The sequence below is a fragment of the Emydura macquarii genome, unplaced genomic scaffold (genome assembly GCF_026122565.2).
Source record: "Emydura macquarii macquarii isolate MOO-44397 ecotype Brisbane River unplaced genomic scaffold, CSIRO-AGI_Emac_v2 contig_295, whole genome shotgun sequence".
Taxonomy (NCBI): Eukaryota; Metazoa; Chordata; order Testudines; family Chelidae; genus Emydura; species Emydura macquarii.
Window position 1 is genome coordinate 8,288,576 of NW_027130432.1, and position 18,597 is coordinate 8,307,172.

The following is an 18,597-nucleotide window of genomic DNA, read 5'->3' on the forward strand; positions in this document are numbered from 1 at the left end:
CTATTTGAAAGTTGAGCTGCAGATATTTGCAGTTACTCCTTCCTTCCAAATGCTTCTGCTGCTGCCATATGAAGTTAGAAGAAGTATTTACCCATTTTGCAACTGGAGGAAATGGGTGGGCCTTGATTTGCACCTACCAACCCGTAATTACATGTCCAAAGAATGTAACTATGTATCTAGTTCCCCATTTGAGTGTGAAATTAACTGATTTGCAAATACAAATAAGCGGATTTGAAACTTTTAGTGAAACTGTTTATTAAAAGCTCAAGTTTCAAGTCTCACTTGAAAACAAGCTCTTTACTGTACAAAAAATAAATCCATTGTGTTGAGTATATTTTCCAAGTGAAGCAATCTGAATGTAACACTTTCATTATGATTTAGTTTGAGCACAATCTGAAAGGGTCAATTTGTCCTTTCAAATTTATTTCCATTGAGGAGAGTTGAGCATAAAAACCTGCTAAGAAATAACATAAGCACTCTTCCCTACATTTTGTATAGCAGCCCAGATAATAGTAATACTCAGCACTTCTATGGCACCTTCTAATTGTGAAATATGAAGCATTTTACAAACACCAGCTATAGCTCACAGTATGATGTAAATATTAAACCTGTTAGCAGATGAAGATACCATCCTAGGGAGGAAATGATTTTTCCAGGATTGCAGTTAATGGCAGAGCTATAAATAAAACCCAGAAGAGGGCTGACCACTGCTTCCTGCTCCAATATACCTCATGTAGGAATCCTGATACTGGCAATGATACATTTCTGTAATCTGAACACCACAATGCCTGTGTTGTCAACTACAGCCATTCAAAAAATCATGAGCCCCAAACGAGTATTATTAAAAACAAAAACAAAAAACCCAAAACAGCTTCTTTGTTATTTGCCTTCTGGTTGGTGAGTCTTTATTGTTTGTATTCTCAAGCTTTTATCCACAATCATGAAAGCTAGAAAAAGCTCTTATTAATAAAGTAAGATGTTTTCATGTAATCTCATGACTCCACAGCTATGGCTTTAAAATAAAACAGCCATATGTGGAGAGGTACATGATAAAAATCACAAGGGTTGGCAACAGATTTGGGCTTGATGTAGGAATTAGTGGGTGGGCGGTAAGCGGCCTGTATTGTGCAGGTGAACTTAGCATAAGAACTGCCTTTGGTTCAGGCCATCTAGCCTAGTATCCTGTCTCCAACAGTGGCCAATACTAGAGCTTCAGGTGGAGCATAGAGAAGAGGGCAATTCTGGATGGATCCACCCTATCTTCCCCTCCCAGGTTCTGGCAGTCAGAAGTTTGGGGTCACCCTCAGTATGACATTCCATACATGACCATCTTGGCCCATAGCCCTTGATGGACCTATCCCGCCATTAACTTATCTAGTTCTTTTTTTGAACCCAGTTATACTTTCGGCCATAACAACATACCTTGGCAATGAGTTCCACAGGTTAATCGTGCAGTGTGTGAAAAAGTACTTCCTCTTTTTTTATTAAACCTGATGCCTCTTAATTTCATTGGGTGACCCACAGGTTTTGTATTGTGGGAAAGGGTAAACAACACTTTTCTGTTCACTATTTCCCCACCATACATGATTTTATAGACCTCTAGCAGATTTCCCCCCCCCCAACATTCTCTTTTCTAAACTGAACAGCCCTAATATTTTTAGTCACTCCTCACATGGAAGCTGTTCCATATACTTAACTATCTTTGTTGCCCTTCTCTGAACTTTTTAAGATGGGGCAACCAGAACTGGACACAGTATTCAAGAAACAGGTGCACTATAGATTTATATAGTGGTATTATGTTATCGGCGATCTTATTTTCTATCCCTTTCCTAATAGTTCCTAATATTCTGTTAGCCTTTTTGACTGCTGCCGCACACTGACTGCTGCTGCTAAATTTTTCATAGGACAATAACTCCAAGAACTTTTTTTTGAATGGCAAGAACTAATTTAGAACCCATCATTATAATGTGCAGTTGGGATTATTTCTTCCAATGTTCATTGCTTTGCACTTAGTGTTGAATTTCATCTGCTCAGACTGGTTAGTGATCTCTCGTGGTCTTAAAATTTGAGTTACTGTAACTGAAAGATTAAAGAAAAATTTTTACTTGGTGCATTTGACCGAACTTCCTATCTACTCAATATCACTCTCCCCTTCACTATGTTTCCCCTTTATGTGGGCCTCCCTACAAAAGGAGAAAAGACATCCTTACTAAACAGATTAATTATAAAACCACAGAAACAGCTGCAGTGCCTAAAATGAATTTAAATCACTTTAAATTAATTAATTAATTACTTATTGATGGTATCCCTTTCAGAAAGGGATTGTTTTCTTTTTAGTTGAACTTTAGCTTACAAAACCTAAATTGAATGAAAGTAAATAGATTTATAGCCATTACATTACAAACCATTCCCATTAAAGTCTGTTATTTTAAGATTTTGAGACATTTCTAACTTGCTAATGCATGACACATGTGGAGTATGAAGCAAAAAATGAAGTTGACCAGCCTATTTGTATTGTTCAAGCTCAGAGGAAAGCAAGTAAGACCATTAAATAGTTTGTTTTTAATAATGAAAGGTTTTGTTAGCCCATTTAGAACTTTTAAAACTCTAATTTAATTCCACAGTATCCCTTTAACATGTCTTCTTTCCTTAAAGCAAAAGAATGTAAAGATATTAAAATAAAATTTCTTTTGAAAGCACTTTGTGGGAAATGACATTTTATTCTTTCCCCACTTTTGCTAGATTTCTACAGAACATTGAATAATACTGCGGTGGTTCAATACCCACTCTTCCAGATCAAGAGCCAGCAATCTTACCCCAAACTTGCCTTCCAAAATCAAATTCCATGCTGGTAAAAATCATGTGCAGATCTTATTCCGAATGTTACTGGTCCTTTGGGCTTAGAAAGATGCCAGCTGCTGTTCTGGAAAATTCCATTTTTCTTTGGTAGATTACAGATGTGATTTGTTTGTTTTTTTGAGGAACTAGCACACTCCTTTTCCTTGCCAGAACTGTGTGAAACTGTACAGTAAACACAAACCTGCAAATATTTGGAAAGCTGCCCAACATATGAATGTGGCGATACTACAGTGTCTGCAAATGAAAAACATACTTATTGGAAAAATCATACCTGATGAAGAACACTTTAACCCTCAACTCCCAGAGGATCAACTCTTCCATGGCTGCGTGCTCCAAGCCAGCAGCTACGCAACCCTGTCTGGTGACATTAGCTCTCAGACTAACCAAACACAGCCTGTGCTGCTTCAAAAGCCAGAAAAAAAACAAGCCAGTCTGTGTTTAACAGCCTGAATATAATATCACCTTTATATTGATTAAAACCCAAGCGCTGTTCCTTCTGCAAGGAACGCTACAGCACCAAACTCTGCTCGCTTTAAATCGCAGGAGTAGCCTCCACCGTTCCCTTCTCCTCATTCCAAGCTCAGAGAACTCCCACTACCAGATTTAGAGGAAGTTGCCTAACCATTCTCCAACACAAGCCAACCAATCCCTGGAAATCCTCTGATTTCCACAAGGTTTGTGACACAACTGACAGAAGGAGTCTTTCCTGCATTTACAACCCAAGAAATCTTCCATGTTTCTCCCATGTTAACGAGCCTTTCTACACTGCCACCCAGTAGCTTCTTAGTCCCAACTGACAAGAGACAAAAAGGGGGCACACAGGAGTTATAAGGATCTTGTGTGTGTGATGCATTTCAAATAAAAGCTGGTGCTGCTCTGATCATCAGTATCATCACGAAACACACACACTGATGTTGTGTAAGGAGTTAAGTATATACACTGAAAATTATATTCTTAAGGTCTGGGTCTAGGAACTGGTCAACAGCAAAGGTGAAAAACAGTGTTTCTGTCAGATAAGAAATGTTTATCTAGCTAGCTACTTCCACGTAAATTTAGTATTGTATGGTTCACAATGGGTCTCCTCTCACCAGTCTGAACTGAAGGACTGTGAAAACTTCAGAGAGAGAAAAGTAACAGGAAGAGGTAATCAGCAAAGTAAATAGGGAAACTGAGGCAGAGAAGCTGAGACACCTAACGGTTCTGTATATGCCAGGAACCCTCAACTCCAACTGACTTCAGTAGCAACAGCAGTTATGAGAAGTCAGGCACTAAGCAGCCAGTTGGGCTTCCAAACAAGAGACACACTCAAAGTTAGTATGCAATTTAAAGTTTAGTCATAATTAGTTTTCTCGGTGCCACAGAAGAAATCAGTCCCAGAGCTGAGATCAAAAGTCAATTTGTGGGTCAGACCATGCCTCTCTTCAGCTGAGATCTTGACTGTCAAGGACAATTCTAAACTAGAGTTTATCAAAAGAAAAATGGGACTGATTAGCAGACTGGTTATAAATCCTAATATGAAGTTAAATGGTTTTGTGAGGGGTTTTCTTGTTCTTAATTTAGGGAGTCCAGGAAGTGGTAGAAACTCAAAGTGCTTGTGTTTCTGCCCGATGTGAATGCCAACGCAAGAGTGACTCAAAAATGGAAGCCAATCCATATAGTTCCATTTCTCAAGCTGAGTGAAACACAGACAAAGCAAAGCAGTGAGAAAAGCCTATTTATTTATTTTACAGTTTTCATTTCAGGTGCAACTGAAAACAAACAAGGTTTTCTTTTTAATTTTTATCTTCAGTGTCCTTTTAAGGGCTCTTAAGGATCTCTGACTCTGGTTTTTATTGTGTATTTAGCCACTGAACACTGCTCCATTACTTGCTGTTTCTTGTAATGTGCACACATCTATTGCACTAACTTTGCTAAGGCTTATTTGGACTAGTCACCCCTTATATCGCCATCCTCTTTATCATACCACTTCCTTCCTGGCTTAGAGCAGGGGCTAATGTCAGAGATAAAGGTAGGCAACCTAGCTCACAGCACTTTACATCAACTCTGTAGGCTGGTGGCATGGACCAGCCCATGGCGTTGCAACCCTTCCTTGGGCGCAGGCTCCGAGGAAGGCCACAGCGCCTTTGTCGAGGGGAATAAGCTCCCTGTTTATGAGTCTGTAGCCCCGGCCCCTAGGCGGGATGGGCTTCTCAGGCAGTCTATAGCCCCCTGGCCCTCACGTAGGGCAGGGCTTGTAAGGGGTCTGTGGCTCCTCGGCCTTCCAACAGGCAGAGTGGGCCAGTAGTCTATTGCCCCCAGCCTTCAGACAGGGCCGGGCAGGCAACGGAGTCTTTAGCCCCTGGCTCGCAAGCAGGGCTAGACAGTACCAAGGTCCTATGACCCACGGCCCTCAAACAGGCCGGGACGGGGGATGATTAGTCTAGTGCCCCCGGCCCCCAGGCAGGGCGGGGCAGACGAGCAATCTGTTGCCTCAGGTCCCCAAGTAGGCGGGGCAGGTACAGCCTACAGCCCCCGGCCCTCAAGCCGGGCAGGGCTGGTAAAGGAGTCCATGGCCCCCCGGCCCTCAAGTGGGCAGGGCACGTAAGCAGGTTGCAGTCCCCAGCCCTAAAGCCAGGCAGGGCTGGTGCGGCAATCAATAGCCCCCGGCCCTCAAGCGGGCAGGGCTGGTCTAGTGATCTATAGCCCCCGGCCTTACAGTCAGGCGGGGCTGGCAAAGCTTGGGGTCCTCTGGCCAAGCACTCCCGGTGTGGTTAAGGAAGGGGGGAGGAGGACACATGCCCACCCAACTCCACTGCGTCCCAGCCCAGGGCCCTTTGCCACTGAGTCAGTGGGGCTCCAGCCGCAACACGCCGACAGAGGTTTCACCCCGACTCAGCCACATGCTAGTTGGCTGTCCCTGGGCCACTTCCTCCCACCCAATCCCCTGCAGCCACATAGCTCCCTCCAGGTTGCTTGGGGAGGCGATGAGCGGGCGTCCAGCAAGTCCCTCACCATCAACCGAAGCAGGTCTGGAAACTCCTCAGGGTCATCTGCGAAAGGTAGCTCCTCCAGGTCACAGGGCCCCAGGGGTTCCTCCAGTCCACAAGGTTCAGTCCACGCCAGTGGGTCCTCCACACCAGGCAGCTCCTCCAGGTCAGGGTTTTTCCCACCCAGCGGGCTCGGGTAGCTGCTCCCAGCTATTAGGGTCCAGCAGCCCTACCCCGTCACTGGGATCCAGTGGCTCTCTCCAGTCATTCAGGCCCAGCGGCCTTACCCAGTCACTTGGGTCTGGCAGTTCGGGTAGGCTTTGGAGGCTCTGGTCAGCAGGGCGGCTGTGCCAAACAGCTGCAGGGCCTGGGTCAGGCTTAGACCACAGCCTCTGAGAAGATACGTCTGCGTCCAGCAGCAGCTTCCCCGACTGAGCTGCTGGGCCTGCTTTTTATACTTCCTACCCTGGCCCTGGCTCTACCCCTCTGCTTCCAGGTGGCTTGGCCTGCAGAGCCTGGTTCTGTCCAGCGGGGGCAGAGCGACCCTTCCTCAGGCCCAGCTCTGAGGAAGGCCGCAGCACCTTGCTACACACTCCTTAAACCTGTTGTATCTGTTTATCAATGTTCAAATGATCTAAAGGGAGTCCATACTAGTTGAAAGGAACCAGAGGAAAATAAGAAGCTGCAGTGAAATAGGGACTACAGCTAGTCTAATTTACCCTCCCTTATTCCTTCGCATACTCTTTTGGTCTTTCAGCAGATGAAGCACATCACCTTAAACTCCTTAGCACTGTTAATTCCAGCTGGCTATATTCAGAGTTGATACTGTGACAGCTGCTATCTTGACAGACACCAAGGAATGAAACAGGGATCTGCAAAGTTAAGAGCACAAGGGGACACAACTTGAGCTAAAGTCAGACTCTGCAGCTGAGGTCTGTAATAGTAAGTCTACACTGCAGCGGAGCACAGGATTCCCAGCCTGGGTAGACAGACACTTACTAGTTCTTCTTGAACGAGCGAGCTAAATATTGCAATGTGCATGTTGCAGCACAGGCAACGGCATCGGCCAGCCACCCAAATGCAATCCTACCCGCCCCCCTGGGTCCATACTTGAGCAAGGAACCCATGCTGCCGCCTGTGTCACCATGTCCACTCTGCTATTTTTAGCACACTAGCTCAAGCAGCTCTTGCGTGGATATGTCTACCCGAACTTAGAGGCATGCTGCTAGCTGCAGGGTAGACGTACCTTAACAAACTCTGGTTCTCTGTGGATTGGGCACAGAGGGGGACACGTAACACCCACAGGTCACAGATAGGATATGTAGTTACACATTGGTAATGTAAGTCGCTGCAAATGTTAAGTCTTCATCTACCACCATTAATGTGCAAGTTATACCAACTTATACTCCCCACAGACTTGCCTGTGAATTTGGTCCTGAATCTCAGGAAAAACCCACTAACAAAGCATGCCTGTCTCTAGCATTCTTTTTATGGTAGATACATACACCACAGACACACTAAATACAGGAGCTGGCAGTGAGAAGGCTGCACACAAGGAATCAGTCCATGCAGGCTCAAGAATTACAAAGGGAGAGGGAAAGACCTGCAGGGAAGCAAAGCCTGCATGTTGAATATGCTGGAGCGGGCAGTATGTGGTAGCACTCTAGTTGGTTCCATTTTATCATAGAGATCAATGAGCCCTCATAAGCTGCTAATAATTGACACCTCTGAGTTAGGTGAAATGCCAGAAAGCATTTTATAAGCATTATATTAAGCCTCATAACTTCCCTGTGATAGGAAATTATAAACCTATTTTACAGACGGGGAAATGAAGCCGTGCAGTTACAAGGTAGTATCAGAACTTAAATAGAACCCAGGTGGCCTAATCCTGTCTATGCCTCCTCCAAAGCACCAGACAACACTCTAGCCACCCACAAAAAGGCAGACTGGTGAGGAAATGACTTTGAACAAAGGCTGCAGCCTGTTAAGTAAGGTCTTAGCCATTAGAAATCATATTTTTACTTTCTGTTTGGAACCATTCTTGTTTGTATTCCTTCTACTTGGTCTCGCTTAATCTTCGTTTTATTTTCAGTATAAGCTCACTCAGTGCTGTGTTTGAAGGGAATGGTGTTTTTACCTCAGTTAAGTGAATGAGCTGTAAAGCAATGATTCTCAACCTTTCAAGACTACTTTCAGGAGTCTGATTTGTCTTACATACCCCAGTTTTCACTTCACTTAAAAACTACTTGCTTACAAAATCAGATATAGAAACATTATTTCTGAAAAATTGCTTTCTCTCTCATTTTTACTATGTAATTATAAAAGAAATCAATTGGAATATAAATATTGTACTTACATTTCAGTGTATCCGAAGCCCAAGCCCCACCACCAGGGCTGAAGCATGTAACTTAGCTTCGCAGGGCCCCCTGTGGTGTGGGGCCCCAGGCAATTCCCCAGCTTGCCACTGCCTAACGCCAGCCCTGCACTTGTGATCCCCTTAAGCCCATCCCGCAATGGTTGTGAAACACTGAACTCGGCAAATATGTAGATGAGCTGAAGTACCCACAGGAAAACCTCTGCGTACCCGAGGGATACATGTACCCCTGGTTGAGAACCACTGCTGTACAGTACTGTCTCTTTAAAAGAGCAGAAAAGTGAATGCAGGCCCACTGACAGCAATTCTGGGTCCCCGGACAGAACAGCCAATGGCCCCCCCTAGAAAGTGATGGCTGAGGTCCAAGTGGGCTTCTGCCGGAAGATTTTTCTTATTTATTATGTGCCATGTAGGTTCTCAGGCAGCTGAGGCAGCACTATCTGCTACTCAGCTTCCCCAGTCCATTGGGCTCCACAGGAATTTTAGATACCACCTACTTAGCTGCCCAGGAACCCGCATGGTGCATAATAAATAAGCTTGGCTCAGGGGAGGGGCGGAGAGTGCGAGCGGTGGGGGCCTTGGGGTATGGGGGCATGTGGAGGAGAGGAAGAAACATATCTATCCTCCCATCTGCCCAGGCCCTTTTAAATGGCTGGGACCTTGGGCAATTGACCCCCTTGTCCCCCATTGGCGGGCCTGCCTGAATGTCTTCTGGGAATATACAGTAATACAGGCTGCAGAGAAGCATCTCCAAGTTGCTCAGGGGCTGGAGTTCACTGATTGAGGTAAGGTTTGGGCTGGGAGAACTTTGAGAAGCAGGTTGGTGAGGAAGACTGGCTGGTGGGGCAGGGAGTTGACAGAGTCTAATCTCCAGCAAAGCTCACTCTTCCTGAGGCAGAGAGATAACAGTGGCTCAGAGCTCTGGGCATCCCCAGTAACACATTACATGGGTACACTGCAGCACCTGTGCAGAGTCCCAGAATACTCAATGGGCCCTGCAGGGGTGTTGTGTTTTACTTGCAGGCACTGAATTGCAGGATTGGGGTCCTGCTTTCTTTGCTAGGAAGTCTTGATTTCCCCCACCCCCTGCTCTCCTTGAGTCAGGATTCCAACCTTTAAGTGAACAAAAATGCTTAAGGAGCAAGAGAAAAAAAATGTTCAATTCTGTATCATTAAATGCTGTTAGAGGGACACTAACTCCCTGCCGTGTGGAAAAACTGCAGAAAGCAGCCAGCCAGAGAATATAGCTGGTAGGAACAGAAGCAGCCAAAGCAGAAACTCCTGCACTGGCAAAGAGGACTACATTAACTTGAACTATGTACATTTTAGTTCACACCACCAGCGTCCACATAGGGCAGATAGCTTGCCACACCCCGATAGCACACACTGTGGCACAGTGTAGATAAGCCCTTAATTAAACTGCATTTAACCCGTGTGGACAGTCTCATTCAGAATTGAAGTGGCTTTACCTAGATTTAGCTTAATTCAAGGCCACTTCAATTCTGAACAAGCGTGTTTGGGGTTTAATGCAGTTTAACTAATTCACTTTTAATCTACACTTTAGTTAATTTGAATTAATTTTCTTGAGTGTCCCTGTGTAGATAAACCCTGAGTTAGGAGAGCAGGGGTGAGTGACAGCAGCAGTGGAATCACAAAAGTTGATAGCTTAACAAATCGTTCAAATCAGTCCGGCCCTTTTTTCATTTATTGCCTTTTACTTAAATATCCGTTTCTGACACTCCTGTGCAAGTCAAGTACAAAAACAGGTGTGTCTTCTTTAAAAATATAAGGTTGCAAGCATCAGCCTGTGACAGAGTACAAAGGCCTTTGAGACCAACAGGGAAACCTATTAGACTAAAACCACTCTGCCTTGCTTTACTCAAGTCACCCCAGTATCTGTTTATGGCATTTCCTCCTGTTTTAGAAAGCACAGTGGCAGTTTCCCACCAAGTCAGTGTTCCCATGGGATGCAGAAGGATTTGTTTTGAAACCTGACTCTGATCTCCAACAAAAGGGTTGCCAACATTGTATTTAATAAATAAGGGACTGTTTTCTTAGCACCCCCGACCCACTTCTCCTCCCAATAATATGATCATTATTATGATTATTATTAAATAATAAATAATTAACAACAATAAACAGTACTCACCTACATTCATCAGGGGTATTTCCTGCTGCTTTTTGCAGCACTCAGAAGCTCCTGATCTTGTTGCACAGAGATGAAAAAATAAGGGACAGCCCTTGTAATAAGGGACTGTTGATAATCCTGCTGCCGTCACCTCCCACTGAACTAGCAGTTATCTAAGGCACTCAGCATCTTCCTTTATCAGGCCCCAGCTCTGTAGGCCCCTGGGAGGCTAGCTCCTCCCTCCCCAGCTAGTCTGGGCTGAGGGGAAGCATTTATGTCTTGTGCCTGATTCAGTTAGTCAGAAAGGGATCTTCTTAACCTTAAATAGTTTCCCTGCATACAAGTTCTCTCTCCATGAGATACGGGCGTTGTCTTGAAAAGCTGTCACGGCCTAAAAGCCAGAGAAGTGAAATATGGGAGAATAATTTCATCTGTTTATCTTGCATGATTTAGACCACAGATATTTTCAAGCCATGAGAGAAAATAGAAACAGAGATTCTGAACTGTGCTACATTTTGTCCATCACCACAATCTGAATTAAGTCTGAAACCCTGGATGTTCTCAATTCAGCTTTATACACCTAGAAAGTGTGCATATCCCTCTGCAATGAGTCCCGGGCATGCCTCTTAGTCCTTTAAAGAGATTAATCACTTCTGCTGTCAAGCACATTTAAGCTACCACTTTGCAGTATTTAAAAAGTTTCAATAGCAGCCATAGCACAGGGGCAATAACCACTTATACACATCCCACGCTGAGCTCCAGAAGGAATCTGTAGATTTTGCAGGAGCAAGGCAGATTAAGAGCATGTCTACACTTAAAATGCTGCATTGCTGTAGCGCTTTCATGAAGCTACTCTGAGCCACAAGAGAGAGCTTCTCCCATTAGCTTAGTTAATCCACCTCCGAGAAGCGGTAGCTATGTCAGCGGGAGGCTCTCTCTCACTGATTTAGCGCTGTCTACGCCGGTGCTTAGGTTGGTATATGTGGCGGGGCGTCTGCCCCGCACTGGCTAGGAAGAGATTAAGAGGCCTTGGGAGTGGCAGCAAATGGGAAAGAGCTGCAGAATAACCAATCAGGGACTGCGAGCCCAGTATAAAAGGGAGCTGCCAAGCAGAAGAGAGGAAGTCAATCTCAGGAATTCAGGGAGAGCTGTCTGCCTACCTGCAGGCTACAGGAAGGCAGCACCCTGGACAGAGCAGTGGTTGACTGCTGGGGCTCTGCATGAGCCGGATGCTCTGATACAAGGGTGGATGAGGTACTGAGACTGTGGGAAAGTGGCCCAAGGAAGTCTGTCAAGGAGTTGGGGGAGAGGTGGTGAAAGCTGGCTGCGCATAAGGTCCCTGGGCTGGGACCCGGAGTAGTGGGGAGGGCCTGGGTCCCTCCCTACCTTCCCCCAGACCACCACTGGAGTGGTAGTAGACTGCAGCAGCCACTGAAGTAAGTGGCAGAACCAGGACTGCAGAACCCCACCAAGGAGGGGGCATGCTGATTGTGTCTTGGCCAGAGGGCCGGGTCAGGAAGAGGATGCAGTGGGTCCTGATGGCGGTGAGGAGGACTACCGGTGAACCCTGAGGAAGAGTGATGGAGCACAAGCTGCGGACATGCATGTCTGTTTGAACTATTCTCTAGATTACCAGCAGGACATGCCAGTCTGGCAGTGAGTGCTGCGAATACATCATAGTATAACTCTGAATAATGCATACTCCTCAGCTATGTAGTTATACCACAGTAATTCTGTAGTGTAGATCAAGCCTAAGAGAGGCACAACAGGCCCGTTCCCAGAGTCCCAGCTTCTGGAGTTGTGCAAAAGTATTAGAATCCAAGTTTACATTTGTAAAAAGGAAATGCCTGAAAAAGTATAGCAAACAGATGCACCCCCAGCTCGTAGGGTCAGTTTTGGAGAGCCCCTAATGCGAGAGAAGGCCATCTGCTGCCCCAAGTTGGCCTGTTGCTGCTGCTCTTTAGATAGAAAGGGCCCCCTTGGCACCTCCACTCCAAGTACAGGTGGGGCAACTGTGTGGGGAGGAGTTGGGGAGGGGGGCAATTCATAGTGTGCATAGGGCCCCAGATTGTCTTACCCAGCCCCATAAAGGTAATTGTTTTAGGAATAGTATGCCTCTATGGACCAGGTCCTTAGAGATTGTGTGTGCCCTATAATCTCTCGCAGGGGGTGCTTTGCATATTGTAGGATCTGGCCCTCTGAGGCAATACTCTAAGTTCTTTATGGACCAAAGTTTGCAGTGACTCCTTTGGCGTCTCACCCCTTATTGGTTTTTTTTTTAGTGTTAAGGACAAGAATGTGCCTTAGTTGTGAGAGGAATGAACAAACAAGTTGTCACATTGGATTCCACTGACCAGATCAACTCCATGGGTGCAGAGATTCAGTTCATGTGCACACAGTCAGAGCCTGAGTCAGCCACACTGAACTGCGAGCGTTCACCACTACCTCCCTCGGAGGGCAGGAGGGAAGGTATTAGGCGGGGGACAGCAGAATTCAGGCTGGCCTCCAAAAGAGCTCCACTGACTGAGGGTTGCCTGGGAGACGTGTCAAGTGAGCGCATCTCCCATTGGCCTGGCCCTGCCTCTGCCCACTCCCAGGCCAACCCTGGTATCCCTAACAGAGTGGGTATTGTGGGTGCTTTACCCCATTGGCTGCTAACCCAGATTCGTCTAATGCCACTAGGCCTTTTTTGCTGGAAGTACTGGCAGGTAAATCAAGCCTTACCTTTGTATCACTAGGCGGGCTCTGCTGTGGTTATAACTAACTATTGTGCAGAAGACTGTCCAGAATCCACAGGCCTTAAACCAAGAGTTTCGCACAACTCTGCAAAAACAATTTTGTTTTTGTTTTTTTTTGTTTTTTTAAGAACTATGCCTTGTTACTCCTATGCCAGTACTGAGGAGAGACCAGCAAGTCCTTGTGGAACTAAAGCTCCCTCAGAACCCCTCCCCTACACTGGTCCTTTGTTGCTAGCATTGCCATGGAGTTGTTCCTGCTCTTTTCTGTGTTGCCTCAGATTTAATTTGGCAGCTCACCACACTCTAAAGTTGGCTCATTTGTCTGCTATCACATCCGCCCACCCACATGCAGGAATGTGAGTAAGTCGTGGATATTTCCTTTAATAAACCAGGCTCAGAAGAGATTTTCTCTCTCGCATGGCAGCCATGAGAAACACAAGCCTTAATGTAGTATCAAGGAATGGACAGAGTGGAAATATTAACTCCAAATTTCTCAGGTTTCAAAGGATCTACTTTTCACGTGTTTCCTTCTGCATTAACTCTTCAGTGAGAAAAGTTATCACCACAACAGCCTGATGGCTACCCACAAAGCACTGAGTCTGCCCACATGTTACATGACAAAGCTATCCCTGGTTTAACACCATTGACTTCAGTGGAGTTATATCAAGGGGGAATTAATTTGGCCCTACCTGTAGGGCCTAGCAAAGGCTGCTCTTTTGTTCACAGGGCTCCTCTTTTAGCATTTAGTCACCTTTGCTTTCCTGGAACACAAACCAAAATGCTTCGAACAAGTGAAGTTTTCAGCAAAAACAAAGGTTTCCATCCTTCAGACTGAAAATGCTCCCAATTGCTCATACTACTGGAGGGTCGCAAGCTTTGTGGCTTCCTTCAGCTGAACACATTGCATATGCCACAGATTCCTTGCATTCTTTCATTTCCCCCCACAAGCTGGACTCCCTGTGGACCACCATGACATCCCCTGGTATTGCATGAGCTCTTTATGTTCCCCATTCCCTCTATGTCCCCATGCCAGGGTCCACCAATCCCCGCTCCACCATGTGGCAGTGGCTGTGTCTCCCCCATTCACCCCTTTCCCCTCTCATGCTAAGGATTGTGTGCCCCTCTGTCCCTCTTCCCCCATACTAGGGTCCCTTATTTCCCCCCCACATACTTTCCCTTCACATACTAGGGGCTCTATGCCCCCCTTCATTCAATCCTGCCTCCTCCTCCCCCCCCACACATACTCTCTCTCTTTTTGTATCTGTGTGGGAGTCTGTAGGGAAGATGGGCGAAACTAAAATGGGGACTATTGTTATGCTGAAATGTGTTAATGTCTGCCATCAATTGGTTCTTTGGTCTATTGTCAATCACAATTGCTAGTTCTGCTAACCGGATGCCAGGGACTCTCTATGTCTCACATCTCCATGGTTCAGTTTTTCTTATTTTCACCAAAAATCAATAGGATTCTGGCCAATGATGCCAAGAACAATCCTTGAAATTTTGCAATTGATTGGATGCAGAGTTCAAAAGTTACCACATTACAGAGAAATGCCATAGAGGTGAGTGAGAAGATGGGTGAGGTCATATCTTTCATTGGACTAACTTCTGTAGATGACATAAGCTTTCGAGAGACTTCAGCTCTCTTCTTCAGATTGAGTAATACAGAAAATAGGTAACACAGAGGCATCTTATAGATATCCAGGTGCATCCCCCATTGTTCTCAATGCACCTGGATATCTATAAGATGCCTCTGTTACCTATTTTCTGTATTACTGCATCTGAAGAAGAGAGCTGAAGTCTCTCGAAAGCTTATGTCTGCAAATATTAAATTTGTTAGTCTTTAAAGTGCCACAGATCTCTTGTTGTTTTTGCTGTATACAGACTAACACGGCTACCCCTCTGGAACTATTCTGTAGATGAGAAAGACAAGCTTCAGTGCCACAAAGAGCTCCAGAGGATATTACCTCATCTAGCTTGTCTCTCTAATATCCTAGGACCCACACAACTATACTGTATAGAGTTGAGTAACCCACTTCCCCCCTTTTTGTCCTATAACTATAGGGTGTTAATAGGCCGCTTCACCTTGAATAGTCCCTTAGAATATGTGATAACTATTTATGCTAAACTATCTGTTTGACCTTCTATTTAGCTGTGACACTCTGAGTACCTACCTTTCCCAGACCTGAGGAAGAGCTCTGTGTGTAGCTAAAAAGCTTGTCTCTCACACCAACTAAAGTTAGTCCAATAAAAGATAGTACCTCATCCACCTTATCTCTCTAATTCAGCTGAGTTTCAGCCCTCTATTTTGCTCAACCAATTAAAGCCAGTGCATCTCTCTGGTAATGTCAATTAACTGAGTTTCACTGTTAAGAGATGTATAATGCTCTAGTTGTACTCGCAGTGGAAGTAACCACTTGTTTCAGCAATGTTAAATTCTTGCATTGACCAAAGGAGAGCATGCTTGGCTACACATGCCACTGCTGAGTAACATCTCCTCCCACAGCCACCCTAAGTAGTACTCTAGAGACCATGCCAGCACTGAAAAAACTAGCTAGCAGCTGTGGTTCTTTTAGGAGTCAGCCCGAGTCACTCACCTGCACAGGGCCAGGCTGAGCCAGGTGACCCTTAGCTGCTTGCCCGAGCCCTCCCTCCCACGCGGGGCTGGCATCGCTGCTCGCCCCCTTGCACATTCCTCCGCATCTGCTAGGGGTCACACTAACATCAGTTGGAAAGAGCAAACGCGATAAATGCCCAGTTTTGCCAAAAAAGTTGGGATGGCTAGGACAGGGCTTAAAAAAGAGACTGTCCCAGCCAAAACAGGACGTATGGTCACTCTACATCACAGCCTTTCAGTGGCAGCATCCCCCAAGTATTCTTAGATGTTCAATTTTATGAACTTTTTTGATTTTATGAGCTTCTCAAGCCACAATTAGTTCACAAAATAGGGGTTCTACTGTACTTGAAAATAATGTAGTAAGTTGACGGTGTTAGTCTTATCATGTCCTTAAGACATGGTATAAATGGGTAGTCAAGTACATTATCATTTAGCAAACTGAAATGGTTTTTGAAAATACTATAGGACAACTGCAAACACTACAGTTATGCTAAAAACACGGTGCAGTAAGCATCCTTATTTAAAGGGCACTCACTGCATATAAGTACAAAAATCCACTCAGCCATTTCCCCTGCTGTCTGAGCAAAGCTTACAAGTGAACAGGACATTAGCTTTGTAGCATTTTCTTGTTTATGGTAATGTTCTTTGGTGCCGGTTACCTTCTTTGGTCAATGAAAAAGAAGCAAGATCCACATTCCACTGGGCTGGATACAGCGAAAGCCTGGCATCGGTTACTTTTGGCTTCACATCGATCGCTTCTTTTATGACTCACACACATAAGAGGCTTCACATTCTGTCTTAAAAAGCATGCAGGGAGCCTTCTGCTGGCTGAGAAGAACGGAGGAGCACCACTGTCTCACTCCCCGCTTATAATTAGTGGGAAGCAGACAGCAAGTGACGATGACTTTCCACGCTGCTCAGCTTCTCTGTCAGCTCCCCCTTGTGGACAAACTATTAACTCTGCTCTTCACACAGTCCCTCCACCAACAGGTGCTCATCATTTCAATAGATATAAAACTGCCTCCATTCTGGAAGCAAACAAAAAGAAATCCTGTGTCCGTTGGTGTCTTAGTTGGACATTATTAGTGTAGTGAGCTTTAGTTTATGAACATTTTCTGTCAATTCCTACGAAACAAAACATATTTAAGGTCAAGGGTTGGGACAAATCTTTTTTTTAGTAACGTGTTCCTCTCCACTATGAACCTTGACCACAAAGGCTTTCGTTTCCACAAAAGCCATCTTTATTCCTAACCTTCACTCCCATAACTGAATACTAGTCTCTGCCTCAGTCTCCCACATCTGTCCCAGTACGCCTTCACCTTGGGTACACTCCCTCATGTCTAGTTGTAAGGGGACCACCACTCTAATGCCCCAAGGTGGCCACTTCCTGGCCCCAAGATGGCCTTTCCCAGAGAGGATACTCTCCTTCCTTCTCTCTCCTAGGTCCTTCCCCTAATAAAGTTCTCCAATCTTGATGTCTTTTCCTGACCCTTTCATAGATGGGATCACTAGTTCTTAATTTGCCAGATGAGGACTAGCTGGTATCTCACGGGCAATGCTGAGCCCTGCTTGCCTTAAAGGGCCAGCCACCCCATGACCTATACAATTCTCAGCCTTTATTTATGTCTTCCCCTCTTCTGCCAATAATAATAAAGCTACAGCCCAAAAAAAAAATAAAAGTTCCATTCTCTTCTTTCACAAAAACCAAGTGTCAACTTAGAAAATGCTTGGGCTTTTACTCTTCTATAGTAAAACTAGAAGTCACCAGAGTTTCCTTTTGTCTGATAACAGTTCAGACAAAGTCACTGAGTGCTCTGAGTTTTAATGGTCACCTTATTACAAGTTTAAAATGTTTGTTTGTTTTTTTGGGCGGGGGTTAAAGTTGCAAAAGACTTTGGCCCATGATCAGATGTCTTTGATTTCTTTAACTATAGTTGCTCTTCATCTTGCCTGATGTGAGTTTATATTTAATAATGCCTATAATTTAACATTTGAGATGTACTACTTGTCTACAAGCTCCTCTGTCTGGCAGAGCTCTGCTCTTTTTTAAATAAATTGCAATTGAAATGATATCTGCACAGCTGCGCTCAATCAAAGCACACCCCTCTCATTATCATGCTGTATTAGTTTCTGAAAATTTCCAAGCAAAAGGTATAAACTGCTGCATTTGTATCACATAACTATATTCTCTTGCTTTTAGGACACAGGAGTCTGATGTTACAACACACATTTAGGCTTTGTTTACACTAGAAAAACCTGTACCTGTAATTCAGCTACTTTCAGCACAAAACAGCTACAATGGTTTTAGTAATAGTGCAAGTACTAGCAAAGCCAGCATTTTTAACCACTGTACCATAAAACCAAGTTCAGTGACAAGAGTTCAAGCATTTTTATCACTAATTTCACTAGCACTTAGGACAAATTCAATTGCACCTTATTACAATATAGGTCCAAGTTTTTCTAATACAGATACACCCAATGACAGCAGTTTTGAACTTTGCATTTACTCACCTTCTGTAATATCCCAGCTTAATGTATCCTCAGCTTGCTTACCAGTACTTCAACACTCCGTTAACAAGCCAATACTGCAGACAGGCTTAGCATCCTGTGGTTATGAAGTGACAAGGTTGAAGCACATTGGTAAAGTGCTGAGAAGTCTGCACTGTTACTGCCTGGACTGCACATTCTGTGGAAGGATTTAGTCACCAAGGCTGTCAATCCAGTGCCGAAACCAACTTTTTTAAATGGGAATCATTGTGTGCACAGCCTGGATTGAGGAGAGCAGATTTATGAAAGTTACACAGTTTCTGTAAATAAATAAATACATACATAAATACAGTGATATTTGCAGTCTTCAAAAAGCTGTTGTTCACTGGAAGTAGGACATGCAGGGAGACTGATGTTATTCCAACAAATAG

General features: G+C 44.8%; 1 protein-coding gene across 1 annotated transcript in view; it reads right to left on the minus strand.

Annotated features, from left to right (window-relative positions):
• Nucleotides 1-18,253, minus strand: part of LOC137154104 (dipeptidase 2-like) — a 30,585-nt gene extending 12,332 nt beyond the window's left edge. Inside the window, exon 1 of the mRNA XM_067549833.1 lies at nt 18,191-18,253. The gene's annotated coding sequence lies outside the window, so the exon portion shown is untranslated. The remainder of the gene's footprint in view (nt 1-18,190) is intronic.
• Nucleotides 18,254-18,597: the final 344 nt, after the last annotated feature.